The sequence below is a fragment of the Lepidothrix coronata genome, unplaced genomic scaffold (assembly GCF_001604755.1).
Source record: "Lepidothrix coronata isolate B3197 unplaced genomic scaffold, Lepidothrix_coronata-1.0 Scaffold194, whole genome shotgun sequence".
NCBI classification, from domain to species: Eukaryota; Metazoa; Chordata; class Aves; order Passeriformes; family Pipridae; genus Lepidothrix; species Lepidothrix coronata.
Window position 1 is genome coordinate 1299750 of NW_016690374.1, and position 19652 is coordinate 1319401.

Sequence of the window (19652 nt, forward strand, 5' to 3'; positions counted from 1 at the left end):
TGTCTGGTTCTGAAGCCTAAACTTTTTTCTTTTAAGAAAGAAATCCCCTCAGAAGCAATATAAAGAAAAGGATTTGTGTTACACTGTGCCTTCTAATATAACCATGAAGCAGAGAAATTTTATATATTTATGCTCTTATTCTACAGGCACTTGCTGAATATTTATTATAGTAACATCTCTCATGCCTTACTGTCTGTTCATAAACAGCTCAATACCAGTGATTTGAGCATTCATTGCTTTAAACTGAAGCCAGTAGTTGCTGAAAGAAAGTGCTTATTCCACACGAGTTCCCCACATCTTCTGCAGAAAAGATGATTAAGGGAAAACTGTAACTCTAGAATATGATAATGATGACCTGCCTTTGGGAATGAGCTGCAATTAATTACCTGCCTTGGAGTGATTTGAGTCTTGATGACAGGTTTCAGGCAAGCCAGCTCCCAGGTGCAATCTCCTTTACCTTGTAAGAGGGGAAGCACCCGCGTAGTTAACTCAGCATTTCACAGCTGTGGGTCCTGGATCTCTGATGGTCTGTGTGGTGTCAGCAAGTGCTCTGTGAGTTAAGAACCAGAACTTACAATGTTTGCTTGTAGGCAAGGAAGGAAACCAAATGAGTGGTGGCGAGTCACAAGTGGTGCTCCCCAGTGCTCAGTACTGGGACCAGTCCTTTTTAATATCTTTATAGATGATCTAGACTAGAGAATTTAGTGTACCCTCAGTTAGTTTGCAGTCAACATCAAGTTGGGTAGGAGTGTTGATCAACATCAAGGAGGGTAGGAAGGCTCTAGAGGGATCTGGATTGATGGGTCAAGGCCAATTGTATTAGGCTCAACAAGGTCAAGTTCCGGGTCCTGCCCTTGGGTCGCAACAATCCCATACAGTGCTACAGGCTGCTTGAAGAGTGGCTGGAATGCTGCCCAGAGGAAATGGACCTGGGGTGCTGGTCGACAGCTGCTGAACATGAACCAGCAGTGTGCCCAGGTGGCCAAGAAGGCCAATGACATCCTGACCTGTATCAGCAATAGTGTGGCCAACAGGACCAGGGCAATGACCACCCTCCTGTACTCAGCACTGGTGAGGCCACTCCTTGAATCCCTTGTTCAGTTTTGGGCCCCTCACTACAAGAAAGATGTTGAGGTGCTGGAGTGTGTCCAAAGAAGGACAACAGAGCTGGGGAAGGGTTTAGAGATTTAGTCATATGGGGAGCAGCTGAGGGAGATGGGGTTGTGTAGCCTGGAGGAAAAGAGGCCCAGGGGGCACCTTATCACTCTCTGCAACTACCTGAAAGGAGGTTGTAGGCAGGTGGGGGTCAGCCTCTTCTCCCAGGCAACTAGTGATAGGAACAAGAGGAAATGGCCTCACATTGTGCCAAGGGAGGTTCAGGCTGGATATTAGGAAAAATTTCTTCATTCAAAGAGTGGTTAAGCGTTGGAACAGGCTTCCCAGTGAAGTGGTTGTGTCTCCACTGCTGGAAATGTTCAAAAAGCTAGTGGATGTGGCACTTCGTGATATGGTTTGGTGGGCATGGTGGTATTTGGTCAAAGGTTAGCCTCGATCATCCTGGCGGTCTTTTCCAACCTTAATGATTCTGTGATTCTATAAACATTAGTAAATAAACAGTCAAAGCAGAAGATTTATTTTTCTAAATTTTTTACTGAAAGTGAGAACTACACAAGAAGGTCCATTATTTTTTTCCCAAAAGTGGCACTTGGCCTTGGTGGAAAAAATAACTTCATGCTCACTCCTTTTCTTGGGCATTACAGTTTTGTGAACAAGCTTCATTAAGTCATTCTCAGTCAGATCTGCAGGATGGGGGATGCCACCCTGGGAAGACACCCAGACCAGGGAGCATGTGCTTAGAGCTGAAACCTAGCTGAATACTTGCCCTGAGTTCCTGCTGATTGCTGGAGAGGCAGCGCCTGAATTTTGGAGCTGAGCATACCCTGCTCTGGTTCCTGCTGGCAGTTCTCTCAGGTTGCTCATCCTGATTATTCCATCAGAGCCGTGACCTGCATTAGTATGGGATCTACAGTGAAAAAAATTCATCATCTATCTTGGCCAAATTTCTGTATTTTCAGAATGCATTTGGCTTTTTGGGAGGGGGGGTGTCATTTTACTGGTTTTGCTTGTGTTTTCTTTTCAACACAGGATGGGGAGAGGAGGTGTAGGAGATAAGGTCAATGAATCCACACCAAGACTATAACTGGTTTTGACTGTCTATTCAGACAGACTATTCACTGTTTCTTGGCTTTATTTTCTCAAATAGTGAGGTTTATGAGATTGACATTGCGGTCTCCCTCTATTCTTCTCCCACTGGTTTCAACCACACTGGACAGGAGAGTGGATATATCAAATAATCAAATAATCTGAAATGTCAGAACATTTATTGTGGAAATAGTTGGAGAAGCTTGGTTTCTCATGGAGGGAAAAAACAAGGAGGTCCTGTCTAATCAGACACCAAAGAACCCAGCTTGGGTGGCTGGGATTGAGAGGGAAATACTGGATGCTGGGACATGCTGGTTCTGCTGCTCACACAGCAGTGAGAGTCAGTGTGAGTCAATTCAGCAGTGGGGAAACACAACCCAGACAATCTCCAGTCACTTGCCAGTGGGGCACTGTTCTGAGCACCAAGTTCTGGTCTCTGCTGCCATTTGTGGATGGGTGCTTTGGGCAGTAGGCGTTTAGAGGAAGGTCTGGCCCCACTGCTTGAACAGGGATGGTCAATGACTGGACCAACAATGCTGTCAGCATCTAGTGGAAGAGACTGCTGGACCCTCACAAGGTGGCTGGATGGTGCAGACTTGATACAGACACCTCCCTGTGGATGTGGTCCATGGTGGTGACATGGCACAAATGTTGGCTGTACTCATTTTTTTTAGAAGGGGGATGGACGCAACAGGGGGCAAAGTGTCTTTCCGTGCTCCAGAGGAGATCATTGTCCAGTGAGACTCAGAATGTGCCACTGCAGAAAGGGAAATAGTGCACCAAGCTGTTAATCCTGTACAGAAAAAGTGGATAGGGTTTAAACATGATGCTCACCTTCTTTTTCCCCAAGCCGGGTGCAGAACTGAGACAGATGGGTGCAGTCTGTATTGACAGGGGCACTTGCTTTCTAAGAAGGAGTTTTGTTCATCTATCCATCTGCTTTGTATCCATGCAACAGTGAAATGGAGCAGCTTTTGCATATTTATACCCTTGTTCAGCCTGCGGCATTATGAGAGCCAAATGACACGATCACAGGGACATTTGCCCACTTAGAAACACTCCAGCAACCGTAGCTGAATAAATGTGAACTGAATGTTATCATTTAATTTTTGTTAATCAATAGTAGAGCTTGGCAAATTCTGCAAAGAGGTATTCATTGGTGCTAGTTCAAACAAAAATTGTTCTTTTGCTTTGGTATTCACTCCCCTTTTTAGTGGCCATTTAGAATGTGAATACAAATTATTTGTGCTCAGCTGGATATAAGTGGTGCAGAGAGGCCATTCCCCATAAGGGAGGGTAGCCTTGTGGTCTAAGTGCCATGACCCAGGAGTAGGGGACAACTACCTACTGCTGTTGCAAACTTTCTTTGTAACCTTTAGCAAGTAATTTCAGGGAAGCATTTTGGAGCATGTATTGGATCAGACACTTGACCATCAGAATATGGATGCTAGATCTTTTGAGAAATTTTGCCCTACATGTATCCAAGCAGCTTCAATTCCCTATTTGCAAAATTTGGATAATCACATTTCCTTGTCGTCTGTAATTTGTCTTGTCTCCTTACATCATGGACTGTTGCGGGCGGGGGCTGTCCCTACCTGTGTGCTACCAGGGCTCACAGAGCAAATCTGAGATCTCTGGAGCCATTGTTACAGAAATAAATGAGCAGAATGAAAAACCTTTCCAAAGTTCCTGAATTGGCCATCTTCAAATTCCTTTGTTTTCCTTCTAGCCACATGTCATTCGGGGCAGGGAGGATGGGAGCATGCGGGGGCCAAATCTGTGTGAACCCCCTTGGTTCCTCCTGGGCTGCAGCATCTCGGCATTACCTCCAGGCTATGCATTCACAATGGGTATAAGGTCTGAGAAGTCTAGAAAGATCGAAGCACCTGGCACAGAAGTTTTTTGCCCCACTTTGATACAAGAAGTGATTCAAACACCATATTGAAGAAGAAAGTACAAGACCAGGCCTAAGACAGGACAGCCTTTGGCAGAGTGAGAGCAGCTGTGAGCAGCCTTCTGACAGTGCAGTGACAAGCAGGGATAATATCAGGGCTTTTGAAAGCCTCCCATGCAAAGGCAAATTAAAATGACTTCTGTGGATAGTTCCCAGACACACGAAAGTATGAATCTGCTAACATATTGGCCACTATTGTGTAAATGAACACCATGGCTCACTGGATAGTGTCCTTTCTTCATGTTACAGCAGGATGTGTATAACACACCTTTGTATATGCCCAAATATGTGCCCATATACATGCTTAAAGAGATTATGCTGGATAGAGGCAAAGCAAACACCATGTGTAGAGGCAGAAATGGCACATTTTTTGGAAACTTCTCAAAAAAAATTCCAGAATTATCTCCTAATTCAAACAATATATGTAACTCCTCCTTTTCTCTGTAGGTTCAAAGACCAGTGCAAGTCAAGGCTGAATCGTGGTGTAAGGGTTTCCCCCAGCAACGCACTCTCAGACCAGTTCTAGAGTGCTGTAAAGGGCAGAGGACCCAGGCTTCAATGAGAATGACCTCAGCCTGTCTGTCACTTCTGCTGGCTGCTGTTACTAGCCCCCTGGCTCACCCTGTTTGGGCAGCACTTGGCGCATGCAAAGACAGACTGTGAGCAGGACATACACAACTCTGCACCATTCCATGTTGGGGTACCCCCAAACCTTGTAGCTGGTAGTGATGCCATGTCAACACCCTGCCTCTGCCACCGTGTCACCTTTGTAATGGGTTTGTGTGGCAAGGTTTTGCAGTGGGGAGCCTACAGGGTTGGCTTCTGTGAGAAGCTGCCGGAAGCTTCCCTCATATCAAACAGAGCCAATGTGAGACGTACCCAAGGGTGAGCCCATCAGCAATGGTAGTAGTGCCTCTGGGATAATGTATCTAAGAAGGGAGGAAAAAACTGTGCAACTGCAGCTGAAGAGACGAGTGAGAAAATGTGAGAGAAACATCCCTGCAGATACCAAGGTCTATGAAGAAGAAGGGGGAGGAGGTGTTCCAGGTGCCAGAGCAGACATTCACCTACAGCCCGTGATGCAGACCATGTTGAGTCAGCTGTGCTTCTGAAGTCCTTGGAGGTCTATGGTGGAGCAGATATTCACCTGCAGCCTACGGAGGATCCCACGTTGGAGCAGATGGATCCCTAAAGGATGCTGTGACTTCATGGGAAATCCACACTTGAGCAGGCTGCTGGCAGCACCTGTGGTCCTGTGGATAGAGGAGCCCATGCTGGAGCAGGTTTGCTTGATATCCATCAGTTCCATTTTTTCCACTGGTAAAAAAGCCTTAGTGGCAGTGTTGGTGCCATACTGTGCTCCTTCTGACGTTCCTCTTCCAGCCCCAGTGTCCCCAGAGCTGGAGGCTTTGTAGTTCTCTGAACTCTAAACCTAATGCTAACTGTAACCTTAGTGGCATCTTGGATTTTGGAGGTGAGGTTCCCAGCATCATGACTGGCCCAAATTAGAAAGGTGTGGAGACAGCAATGTTGGTGCAGTGACATGTTCCATTTGAAATACTTTTTCCAGCCACAGTGAATGCATTTTCCCAAAGCTTGAACTAAGATTGGTGAGATTGATGACATATATCTTCTTTGGGACTATTCAATTTGTTGTGATCAGCACTTCAATTGTTGGTTGCTCCTAATAAAGTATGGATGGGTCTGGGTAGGAGTAGCTGGAGGATTTGAGCTGGTGGGCATCCCTACAGGCAGAATCAGGTATTTTTTTTGGGTCGGGCTTTACAGCTTGTTCCTTTTCCAGCTCTTGTGGTTTACTTAATTCAGGTTGTTCTTAAAAGGCAATAAAGGTTGCTTATCTGCCAGCATTTATGTTTTTTCCTTCAGTCCTCAGCTCTATGATCTGCTGGAATTCCCTCTTCTGTCTTCATCTCCAATACTCTAGCAAAATTTCTGGCCTTTGCCTCACTGGTTTTCTCCATTAACCTTCTTTTCTGTGGAGCAAACCATTAGTGGCATTGCTACTGCTTGGACTGTTTCACAGAGCCTTTTCTTTCTCTTTACATTTTCTATCTATCTATCTATCTATCTATCTATCTATCTATCTATCTATCTATCTATCTATCTATCATCTATCTATCTATCTATCTATCNATCTATCTATCTATCTATCTATCATCTATCTATCTATCTATCTATCTATCTATCTATCTATCTATCTATCTATCTATCTGTGTTTGGTAAAATTTTTCTGCCTGAATGACTTTTCTCTCAAGCTGGAGCTGAGTCAAACGCTGTTGATTTACAGGTTCAGTAATTGCCCTAGCAGTTGGTACCAATCCATCCATCCTTGCAGGTTTAATTTTGAATCTCAGCATTAGATTGCTGTATTGGTCCCTTCTGCATGAAATCTGCATTCAGTATTGTATTCAGTACCTGCTTTCTTGATTAAAAAAAAACCCCTCTGGTCCTTCCTCAGCTTTCTCTTCCAAACTGAACAAGTGCACCATGGTTAGGGAGAGCAGCAGTTCCTCTTCAGTTCTCTGTAGCAGACCCTGGTATTCTCCCACAGCTTCTTCCCCCAGTGCTGCTGAAACTCGGATGAGGTTTGACAGCACTGTGGTGGGGTTATGATCACTCACAGCTGTTTCTGGGGCTCCTGCGAGTCCCACCACCCCTGTACAGCAGTATCCACACAGGGTACTCACAGCCATCACACATCACACAACTCTGGCTTGCTCCAGGCTCTGACAGATCTGGGTCAAACTGCTGCTGCATCTCTTCATCAGTGGCTCTGTGCCAGCAGTGACTGCGGACATGCGGAGGGCAGGGGTACAGCCCTTTGCCAAGGAGAGATCAGAGAGGAAGGAAGAATTTGGTGGCTGCATATGAACGAGCCTAGGATCAGACCACCTAATTCCCTCCCCTGCCCAGGGATCAATATCGCCCTGGAATCCATCTTGGAGAACTGCAGCCACAGCCTGCACAGCTCTTCCAAAGACTTAGTCATCCTCTGGCAAAACAAAGCTTCAGCTCCATGCTGCTAAGTCTCTCTTGCTATTGTCCTCAGAATTGTTGCCAAACTGGATCCAGATCTCAAGTTTCTGCTGTATATTAGCTCTTGTAAGCCATCTATCGCATCCTGCCTGGGCTTGCTCCCCCATCGGTGTGGATGAGGACCTCTGCTGCAGAGGTATGTGTTTCTGCTTCAATTCCTTCAGCAATTCAGTCTCTTAAAAATCTATCTTTCCCTTTTCTAGGCCTACGATTTTCTGTCCAAGCCTTCCCTTTACTGCTTTTAGTAGTCAATGTAGCTGCAACTTTCTTTCCACTGCCAACAACCTTAATAAGTCCTGACTTTAGTGCTCTCCTGGCAAACTGTAAATGCTTTTTCTGCTTCCCCTGGAGCACTTTCACCCATGCAGTTCACCAGCTGCTGTGGTTAGGCTCCTACTGCATGACTCAGATACTAAACTTCACTGTGGATGGAGAGTCTGTCTTTCCCCCCGTGAGCAGCCTTGTTTGTATCTGGTTTGTGGTGCTTATTACAGAAGTCCCAGTGAGATCTGAGCCTCACCCTGGTGTCACTCTGTTTGGGCACCCTTCAGCATTTGCAAGGAGGTGCAAGGGACACATGCAGCTCTGAAGCACAAAGCTTCTATTTACTAGCGAACACAGACAGGATAGCTAGGGCTAAATGAGCTACCCATTTAAGCACAGGGAGCTCTTAACTCCCATACAGCACCCAGTACCTTTGCTGCTGCACAGGCACCACTTCAGGGGGAAAGTTGATCTCTGCAGACCCAGGGCACATCCTTGATGGAGCTGAGTTTCCTTATTTTACCACCCTGCTTGCTTCTTGAGTGTTTTATACCTTTCCATAATGGGACTTTTCTCTCAAAGCCTTGAGCTGGTAGTGATGTCACCTCAACAACCCTATGTGCCTGTAGTGTCACCTTTGTGGCCTTTCTTGGCTCTGTTCTGCAGATGTCCCAAGGCTTCCTGATAACTATAGCACCCACTGCAGCCTAAGCCACAGCCATGAGGGTTGTACCAGAACTGGGCTCTGGGGCTTTGGGTGTAGACGGTCAGCCTCGAGGAGTTAAGAAGATGATGACTGAGTTTGTAGACAGAGGTTTATATTCCTAGCTGCTGCTGGAGATGGTGCAGCAGCTGCAAGGAAGGGAACTCTGGTGACCACTCTGATTAGCTCATGCAAACAAATGGGTGCTGCTGGTACCAGGTCTCCAGGACCACATCATCTCCATGTGGTCTCCATCTGACTTCAGCAACAAGACTTTTGGGATAGGTGCTGTGTTCACCATGCAACCTGTCACACACTGAGCAGAGACCTACACTAGTGAGCACTAGGAACGTCATTAAGATTTTTCTCTCCTCCACAGAACAGAAAGGTTTCTTCTCAGCAAAAAACTGGCAGAAACTGGTGTGCATCAGCAGGATGTTTGAGCAGCAGTGATTATAGGAGTGTAGTAAATAACAGGACTGAGCTGCAATGGTGCAGAGAGAACTGGAAGTTGTGTGTTTTGTCTCTGTATGTAGGCTGGCACATCGCTTTTGTAGCTCATCTGTATGATTTACCTTCTCCTCCTACCGTCTCCCTTTATTAAGTTAAATCAATCATCCCAGTGCTCTGTGATTTATGGCTTTATGTTTTGCTGGGAACACATCACAAAGCAAAAAGTGGAAGTTTTGATGTATTAGTAAAACTAAACTTTTCTGTCTAGGGTGAGATTTGAGGAATTTAGTTTCCTCTTGGGTGAATTCTGACAGATTATATAAATTTCCATCCTCCCTTCTTCTTCCTCCTCCTCAATCCACACCTAGTCACAAAGAAAGGCCTGGAAATAAGTGGTGGGCAAGGTTCAGCCATTTGCCAGTCTGTCAGCCTGTCCTGGCACACCTTGACCTACATCCTGCAATATCTGTGACACTTTAACACTCTGTGGCAGCTCTGCCTTAAGCCATGGATGAATAAAGCTGAAGAACTCAGTCCCGCCCCAGACTACCTTGATGGCTTCCAACACCTGAGTGTGACTGGCATCAGCCATGGTCAACTGAGTGTTCAATGACTCCAAGGATGGAGGTGTCATCAGCTAGCTGTCTGAGCAACAGCATGTCAGTCTTTGTCTTCACCAGGTTCATTTAAAAGAAAAAAAAGTTCATCCAAAGAAAATCTGACTGATGCAGGGGACTTTGTGCTGGGAGGGAATGGAAAAGGAATTTCCCATTGAAGTGGAGGGGGAAATGGCTGGTCAAATACCAAGGTCACAGTCTGTGGAGCACTGCAAACATATTGGCTTACCCACCATCCCATGTGCTCTCCACTCCACACCTGGACATAGAGTTTTATTATTTTGTGTTGGAGAAAAAGGCAGAAGAGCAGGTATGGCCCTACCACAGCATTGTTCCCTCTTTCAGAACTGGAGACATTGTCTGTCCCTATCACATCCCTTTAACTGTGCTGAGCAGCTCCTATCACCTCTGTTCTCTCTATGTTATGGTGTATGTGTGTCCACAGGCCCTAAGAAACCACATAGGGATGTGTGAAGGTTTTACAGCTCCCTAAACCTACTAAAAGCCCTTTTTGTTTTTGCAGAGGGAATGTCTACTGTGTGTCTAAATCATGTTTCTCTGCCTCCTGTCCTTCCCAAGGCTGAAAACAGCTACTTCCCAAGTCCAACGTTTTTCCTTTTGACTGGAGGCTTGAGAGCTAGTGGACTGAGATAGTAATGATGTTTATCAGTTAAGCAAAACATGCATCTAAAAAGCTTCTAATACCTTAACTACCTTATGAATACATAACTTTAGAGACATAATTCCCAATTATGTTACTGCAAGTAATACAAAATGACATTTCTACTTCTTATTAATATTAGTACTGATACATAATTATATTACCATAAAGAAATCTTATAAATCAAACACTTACTAAGTTGCAATTCTATTGCCTTTCTTCCTGCACTTAGTATTAAGGTACCAAGTCTATTTTCAAGGGTCACATGTGACTTAAGTGAGTATTTCTTGATTCTTGCTGAATAAAATAATAAAATCATAAAATTTTCCTTCAATCTCCTTCTGACAAGGGTTCCTTGTCCTCTCCCTGGCCCAATGGATGCTGTAGATCCCAGCTGTGACCTTTTGTCCTTGCACACGGGGCCGAAAGCCAGAGCTCCATGCCCCACTGCCCAGTATGGTGGAACAGTGCCAGCTGATGTGCAAGGCTGTCATCAGAAGGACAGTAAGCTCAGGTCTGCTCAGAGGGTATTCAGAGGCTGCTGCAGGGAGCCCTGGTCTGTGGCCTCCTCTGCATATCCCTCAAAATCCTGACTGACAACCCTAGACAGAGTCATCAGCTAACCCAGCTCGTCCTCACCTGCAGAGGGTGACAAAGTACCTGGGGTGCTCCACAGGGGACCCAGTGCCCACTGAAGTTAGCATTGCATTTGGTCAGACCAAGCTCCAACACTGTGACTGGGGAAAACTCAACTTTGCCTCCCACTAAAAAGACAGAAGACAAAATGTTTGTCTGGGCCTTGCCTCCTCACCCATAGTTCATGCCCCAGCCATTGCAGCACAAAGTTTTACTTCATTTCTTCTTATGCAACTTAGAAAGAAATAAAAGAAATTATGTCCCTACATCAGAGAGAATACCAGATGAATTAAACCTGAGGCATTTGTATATTCAGCAGAGCATAACGGCAGCTGGACCTTATCTGTCCAGGAGGAGCACCCTACCCATGGAAACCATGTTCGGAGCAAGAGGAAGAGCGGTGGGACAAAGGCTCAGCATAGCAATGAGACTGCTGTCTTAGATGACTGGTGAGAGGCACACCAGTGAGGCAAGGAGATGTGTAAGCAGGGTCAAAAGGACTGCAATCCCTGGGCAAGCACAAGCTGCCAACACTTTCCCCCTCACACACTAACATAGATGTTGAGCTGTTGAACAGCGAGTATCTTCCTTGTTGCAGCCTTATCCAGCCCCACTGAACAAGCAAGCTCCCACAACCCCCAGCTCAGCTCATGCTTCACTCCAGAGTGCCGACAGCTCGGGCTGGATTGTTGGTCTCCTGTGCTCCTCCGGCTTTGCCCCCAGCCTGGAGTTCTCCACTGCACCTTCAAGTTTCATACCCACGTGTGGGGTGGCCAGTGCCCAGCCCTAGGCCTGCAGGCGGTGGAAGGCACATGCAGACCTGGCTGCCAAGACCCACTCCTGGTCCCAGGAGTCATAGGTACCTTCTAGCAGAACAACCACTGCTTCTGATACCTTCTGCCAGAATGGGATCTGCTGTGCCTGCCAGCCAAATTCAGAGAAAAAGCATCTCTAGGCTCCTTTGGAAGAGCATAGAGGAGCTGCCAGTGTGTAACTGAAAGCACTTTATAAGAAACAGAGTTGAAAAGCTGCCTATGTTGACATTTTTCCCGTATTTGCTACTTTATACAACTGCGAGTGTGAGAAAGGAAGAATGCTGAGCTTGAAGCAAAACCAGAGCATTATCACGTTCTCTTTGAACATATGTCTATATTACTCTATTGAAGCACTTGCTTGGTTTATCTTTTAGGGTTTAAAATTTTCTAAACCTTATATTTAACCCTCTTTTTTTTTTTCTTTAAGAAGCCAACCAACAAGCTCATCAAAAGAAGACACTGGAGAAGTAAAATACCCCTGTGGAGTTTTCAGTGTTTGAAGCCCTAAATCCTGCTGAGAACCACAGATATCAGATTTACAATACATCATTTTAAATAAGCTCTTTGCATCAAGGGATTCTTCAAACAGAGCAGCAGATATTACTATGTATATTTTACCTGTTTCTTTATCAAAAAACAAATATACAGCCTGGTTCTGTAACATAAACTACACTATCTAGAAGACTATTGTCTCTGTTAACATTAAACTGACATTTGCCTTATCACATGAATGTTATTTCATCACTGTACCAAATTTTAAGACTAGGGAATGAGCATTTAATTTGAATGACCTGTCAGTTTTATGTAACTTACATTTACTTAAATCATTCTTGCTTAAATAATCTTTTTGTGCATGTGTATGTGGCAAGGGTCAAGTACAAAGAACTCTTCTGCTGAGGTTTTCAAGTAGCAAAGTTATTTAGTCCTAGTAATGGACTAAAGTAAGCACTTCACAAAAAGTCTCAGCCCCCTGAGCTAAAAGAGATTATGTAGTTTGATATCTTTTCTCCTGATCTTGTTAGAAACTGCCACTTTATCTTAGCATGAGAGCAATACTGTGGGGAATGATTTGTGTGGCAATGTGTTATGGTTTAACCTCAGACAGCAACTAAGTCCTGCAAAACTACTCACTCACTTCCCCCACATTGGATTGGACAGAGAATTGGAAAAGTGAGAAAGCTTGTGGGTTGAGATAAAGTCTGTTGAATAAGTAAAGCAAACCCCATGCATGTGAGCAAAGCAAAGCGAGGAATTAATCTACTACTTCCTATAGCTGGCAGGTGTGCAGCCATCTCCAGAAAAGCAAGACTCCACCATGCATAATGGTGACTTGGGGAGGCAAATGCCATTACTCCAAACATGCCCCCCTTCCTCCATCTTCTCCTGGCTTTATATGCTGAGCACAATGCCATATGGGATTGGTCAGTTGGAGTCAGCTGTCCTGGCCATGTGTCCTCCCAACTCATTGTGCACTCCCAGACTCCTTACTGTTGGGGTGGGGTGAGGGGCAGAACATACCCTGACTTTACTGTAAGCCCTGCTCAGCAGTGACTGAAACATCCCAGTATTATCAACACTGTTTCCAGTACAAATCCAAAACATAGCCCTGTACTCTACCCCAGCCAAAATCAGCACATTCTCTACCACTTATTCCATACCATTTATATCATGGTCAGGTCCCACACTATGCGACACATCCTCCATAACAATCCTGCTGTCTTCCCATCCTTTGATACACAGATATCATTCCCATAGCCTGTGGACCACCCCTGCATGCAAATGCATGTAAAATGTCTACAAATATCCACTGACTTAATTTAGTCCATGACTTCAGGCTCCATCTTTTATGGTGGTAGCTCAGGATAAGTGAGGTGGTGTGTTGCATGGAGTTACTGGGCACCAAAGGCAGCTTGGGCTGGTCACTGCTGCACTTGCACTGCTCCTTGCAAGGCTTGTCCTGCACTAATTCGGGTGGTTCCTGCTGATAGCAAGAAGCACAGTACTACAGCGAGCAGTGAAAGTAAAAATCAGCCACTAATGAGCACTGGGCTCATTACAATCATACAGTCAGTCAAGCAAGCCCCATGGCAAGCACAGGAGCCTGTCAATTAATAGCTAAACAGCAAGAACAGCTGTAAATTCAGTCTAGCACATTTCAATCTGCCATTATCTGGAACCCTTCGAGCCCCACACTGGGAATCAAAAAGAATTTTATGGGTTTAATCCCAGTTGGCAAGTAAGCTCCACCCAGGATGGGGGAGAGAACTGGAAGAGTATAAGTGAAGAAAACTCCTGGATTCAGATAAGTGCAGCTTGAAAAATTAACTCTATCCCAGTCAAAACCACCACACAACGAATATAGATTACCTGACTGAAATAACAGAGTTTCTCGAAATGAGGTCATTGTAGGTGTCAGCCCTTAAAAGGTTTTCAGCTCTGCAGAAGTACAAGTAGAAGAAACCAGCTGCTTGCAAGGCTCATATCATTCAATGTAAGTGAATGAACTGTGAATATGCAGAGCTAGCTCTTTACCAAGAAAATATTAAAGTGATTTTACTTGTTAGAAAAATATCCATCTTAAATTCATGGCATTTTTGTAAGGTTACAGTGCTTGGGCTTACCCAGGAAGATTGCTTTGAGTAGCAACCAAGTGTAAGCTTTACGCTGTAAAGTAATACTAATATAATGTCAAAAAGTGCTGAGGTTGGTATGACGTATGTGAGAGACATACATGTGAGATTAGCCTGTAAAATTCAGATGCTGTAGTGAGTAAAGAAAAACTAGATCAGAGAAGGCTTGGGAATAAAAAAGAATCGGTAAAGGTGAAAGTTTATGCATAGAAAGTATATATATGTTTTGATATGTATCTAAATCTTCCCCTTAGCTTGCCACTGTAGTTAACATCTTACTATGCCATGCCATGTTAGAAACTTAAAGAGTATCAGCATGCCATGACAGGTCATGAGCTAAAGTTGGTCTCGTGGCTATGTTTTATTCCTTGATGGAGAGCAACTGCTTTGGCTTAGTGATGAAGAGGTATTAACTCATACCAGTGTTTGCTTTCTGTTGAGTGAACACTGAACCTCTCAAAGGAAAATCTGAGAGTCTGACAGGACAGAAATATGTTTACCCTCTGTTCTTTTGAATAACCCAGCTCTTGTTCCATGCACCACAGACATCTTAATAATCCCTGTCTTCACCAGTCAGGAGTTGGGTCTAGAAAACACTATTCTTAGGACCTAATCCTCATATGCCTCTTGAAAATGAATGTTCAAATTCACAGAATCAGAATGTTCAAAACACTGAAACATGCAGCAGGATAACACTTCATTTTCCTCATAAAAAAAAGCAAACCCTTCTTGGTTTGATGTAAGTATAGACTTCAAAATCACTTTGCTTTAAATCATGAGTTTGCACTTCTGGAAAATAGATGTTCCTTCTTTTTCTCTATAAGGTGGAAGGTTTTGTTCCTCTTCTCCCCTTCTTTTATTTTCCTACTTTGCATCTTCTTAATCAGTGAGCCTTAGTCCTGTTGCGTTTTCTGAGGAGTGAATGTTCTAGTGTAGCAATGCTGCTTAATATCTGTACCAAAGCTTAAGCCAACCCAAACATTTGCATCTAAGATGTATGAGGTTCCTGATCTAGGTACTATTTTAATCATGGCACTGCTTTCACAATCATTTTGCTAAACTATTAAGAGAGAAAGAGAACCATTAGGAATGACTCTCAGGAATTTGATAAAAAACCCACTCTAAAACATTGTGTAAGGCACAACATTTGTTTTAAATAAAGGGAAATCCTACCATGACAATATTGTGATTAAAATGCCAAGAAAATGGTTTAATAAACATCAGAGACATCATGGGTAACTCTTGCTTTAATGATCACTGATTAATTATCATATGGTGCTTATGCTTAATGTTTTTTGGACAAATTAGAAATTCTGCCTCAGGCCACCAAACACTGCACTTTCAGTACTGCACAAAAAGGATGTGTGCTAAAGAATGACAGGATTTGGTTCAAAATGCTGAAAGCAAGCCAATACAACTGCAGATGCTTGCTCTGTAAATTGTCTCAGGGGCATCATCTGCAGGAGGAAATTAAAGGTTTTCAATTGCCCCACAGCAAAGCTGTACCAGTAGTTTGCATGAGAGTCACATGGTAGGCACAGAAGACACATTTTAATTCTACAGTCTCTCGCCTTTTTGGATAAGGTTAGAGGCTGGAGCTAAACATCCCTGCATTTCACTTGTGGCACCTTGCTTTTGAGAGATTGCCAGCACATGCAGCTAATGCAGTAGTACATACATTTGTGTGCACTAAGGCACTTCTTGAGCAGTAGAAGAGCTCAAACAGAGCAACTTAGGTGCTGTTCCTGATAGGTCTTGTGCAGTCTGTGCTATTAACTCTTCATAGCTTGTTCTGAAGCTTATTAAGTTGTCAGTATTTTCTCTCCTGATTTTTCACGGGTATTGTGCTTTACAGCACTACCTAAAGTTTTGCAAAATATGCAGAATGAAATCAGCAAAATGCATATGCCAAATTGAGATATTAATCTGATAAACTGAGGGTGCAACTTATTTACACATCTGGAGACCAAAAACCTATGCTTAGTCTCTAGCCATATAGATTTTTCCTCACTGCCATAAAACTTAGTCTCAAATTCTAATTCTGCAAGCCATTTTTAACCCTGTGAATATCAACACAAGCTCTTCTGTTTTCTTACCATGTAGTTATAATGCATAATAACCTTTAACGGGCAATAAACCTCTAGCCTTTAATTTTCAATGGGCAGAGTTCAAACTGTAGTTCTGTTCTCTCAAATATTTTAGCAAAGATTACTGTCTTAGTGTGGCAAGCTCCCCCAGCTGCATCTCCTCAGTAATCTTTCTTTCTTAAGAAAGAGAAATAAGGTCTTAACTACTTCATGTAACTAAACCATCTGTTAAATCATTTTGGCATATTAAGAATAGATCAGGACAAAAGTGAAACTCTTTTTCACCTCTGTTATAATCTGAATTATTCTATCTCTACACTTACCATTGACCAATGATCCTTTTCCTTCCCTTAGGGTGTTTTCAGTGATGATCTTTTTCTGATGAGAAAAAACAATACCTTTTCAAAGAGCAGGTCACTTTGAGGGCACACAGGCTATGTTTATGTTATTTTACTTGGACACATATTCCTTTTGTCATTGGGATTTACAGCACAGTTAATATTTCTCTGTGTTTAGTCTTAAGTGACTGCACACCAGTTTTCCCTGAAGGAAAGAATAAATGATTACTGCTGGAGCTGCCCAGCTCTGGTCCTTCCAGATGGTGTTAACCAGAGATACACAGCTCGGGTAGCTCGGGACATGCTGAGCTATCCAGTGGTTTCAAACTGAGCAAGTGCAATATTTTTTGAGCCTAAAAGCTGTGAGTTTTTCTGCAGGGTGACATTATCCAGCACAGACGTAGATAGTACTGTCTACCTCCTGCAGGTTGCCAAAAGCAAGCATGCACTTGCTGGCAAAGGACAGTAAGCAACTTATCAGTTACTCAATAAGGACCACAACTTTCCTCATATGAAAACTTCAGAGGTTTCATACAAGCATCTTATTCAAATGTCATCAGTGCTTCAGCTGAAAACCCCTCTTCTGTCTGTACCTCAGTCTGAGGTACAGTCACAGGACAACAGGATAAGAACCTCTTTGTCACAAGCAAGGGTTCCAGTCCAGCACACCCTTCTTTTATGTCTGAGTTACCCAATCACCTTAATTGATTTAATGTGTCTCTGTGAAGGTTATTTGTCACTTAGAGCAATTTATCCTCAGGTGCTTTGCAGATCTACTCCAGTAATTTGCTGTTAATTAATTGTTTACTTATTGCGGTAGTTTGGGCTAGGCCTTCCTTAGTGACCAGTTTGTAACCAAGGAAGGGTCCAGATTTACCCAGTATTCCCTACGATTTTTACATAAGCCAGGGTATAAGAAGAAAGGAGGGAAAGGCCTTCGCTCTTTTTTCCTTCCGGCGGCTTGGGGGTGCAGGTTCCCTGCTGTTGAGTCTGCCGTGTTGGGGAGCGAGGCCTGGTAAGGCCTTGCCGACCTTGGGAGGCAGAGGTTGCCGGCGATCGTTCCAGAGCGACTTTCGGTTGTCCCAAGGAGAGTAGTGAGATATTTCTTTGCTAACTCTTTTAGTTTCTAGATCTTGGGCTACTGATTGGGATATATATATATATATATATTCTATTTTGGTTTTGTTCCTTTTTTTCCCTTCCCCCTCCCCTTTCCCTTTTCCTTGTAAAATTGTATATATATTTCAATTTTATATAACTGTAACATAAGTGTAAATATATTTATATATATTGCTTTAGCTGTCTCTCTCTTGTTTCAGTTTTCTTGGTTGTTTTTCTCCCTCTTCTCCCTGAGGTTTGGGGTGGGGGGGACACACACGACGATTTCTTGTGGTAAGGTTTGGAGACTTGACACGGAGCCAGCTTCAAACCATATCACTTATATAATGTTGTAAATAAAGGGAAAGTGAGGGAATCCCATTTAGGTTCCTAAATCAAAGCCAGCTGTTAGGCCATATTTACCCTCACTAACTCCTGTTTTTATAGCTACAGCGTTGTGAAAGGCTTTGGCTATTGCTATTATATTTTTTATTAAAATCCAGATGTTTAACAAGGTAACAATAAGATCTACTGAGCACTCCTGGCGTGCTGGTTTTAGCTCATAAATCATGAAATGGTTTGGATTGGAAGGGACCTTAAGGATCATCTAGTTCCAACATTCCTGCTGTGGAACAGGGACACATTCCACTAGATCAGGTTGCTCAAAGCCCCATCCAACCTGGCCTTGAACACTTCCAGAGATGGGCCATCCACAAGTTCTCTGGGCAACCTGTTCTAGTGCCTTACCACCTAGACAGTGAATAATTTCATTCTAATGCGTAATCTAAACCTACACTGTTTCAGGTTAGAGCCATTACCCCTTGTCCTATCACTTCATGTGTTTGCAAAAAGTACCTCTCCAGCTCTCTAGTACCTTTAGGTACTAGAAGGTTGCTAGAAGGTCTCCCTGAAGCTCTTTCTTCTCCAGGATGAACAGCATCAACTCTCTCAGGCTTTTCTCATAGGAGAGGAGTTCTGTTCATTCTGATCATTTTTGTGTCCATCATCTGGTCTCACTCCAGAAGGTCCACGTTCTTCTTATGCTGGGGGTCCCGGAGCTGGACACAGTACTCCAGGTGGGGTCTCATAAGGGGGAGAATCAGCTTCTTCAATCTGCTGGTCACACTCCTTCTGATGCAACCCAGGCTTTCTGGGCTGCAAGTGTACATTGCTTGGTCATGTTGAGCTTCTGGTCAACCAACAACCCCAAATCCTTCTCCTCAGGACTGTTTAAAATGCATTTAAAGCTATTACTTTACACGTGCATCCATCAGGTTAGATCAGTATGTGTTTTCCTCCAGAACTCCTTTCTATGTGTCAAAAAAGAATAGAGACCTCTGTAGCTGTAAGAAACTGGGAACAAAGATCAATGCTTTGAATAACCTCCTTTTCTACAATATTTCCTTAGTCTGTAATGTTAATGCTTAAATATTTGTATCTTTGTAATCTTGAATTTATTCCATTAAAGATCATACCTTTCTCTTCTCAGAGGGAGCCACTGCTGTTTGTCTGTTGTTCTTTGATGAGATTTATTAAGGCAGTTGGTGACCTTTCCTATATCCCCTGTTGATTGTCTGAAATGGCTTAGCCTAACAAAGGGGAAAATAACTACAGTGTTTTAGGGTGTCTAGGACTTGTTTATTTACCTGGTTGTGCAAGGTACTTACAGAATGACTGGCTGATTGATTTAATGCTGCTTTGTACCGCTGCTGGCATCCTTCTGGGAAACAGGACTGGAAAAGGCCTTTCTGCAGCTAAGTTTATGCCAGTGTCCATGCATTAGCAAACTGCATGTAAGGCATTTCAGTCAAAACCATCCCTTGGAACCCATGGCTGTTCATTTGACCAGGGTTTGGGATGGCCAATCTAGGCTTATACATGCTGTTAGACTGCCTGGTGGCAGTGCAGCAAGTTACTGTTGGGACAGACTTGTGTCAAAATCCATTTAAATGAAAAAGGGAAAAAGTATCATAAAATATAGCAAAAGAGACACTCTAACTTCTATAACAGAGCAGAGCAGACACAGGACAAAACAATGTCTTCCTTTGGCAATTCCAATTCTGGATTTATTCTGTGAAGGCCTAGGAAAGAGATCTTGGATAACTGGCAGAGTGGGGATCTGTGGCCAAATTGTGAC

General features: G+C 43.7%; 1 long non-coding RNA gene across 1 annotated transcript in view; it reads right to left on the reverse strand.

The window, feature by feature from the left end:
- The window catches only part of LOC108505535, a 32729-nt gene extending 13689 nt beyond the window's left edge, over window positions 1–19040 (reverse strand). Inside the window, exons 1-2 of the long non-coding RNA XR_001877558.1 lie at window positions 18991–19040; window positions 16403–16457 (exon numbers count right to left, since the gene is read on the reverse strand). This is a non-coding gene — a long non-coding RNA (uncharacterized LOC108505535). The remainder of the gene's footprint in view (window positions 1–16402; window positions 16458–18990) is intronic.
- Window positions 19041–19652: the final 612 nt, after the last annotated feature.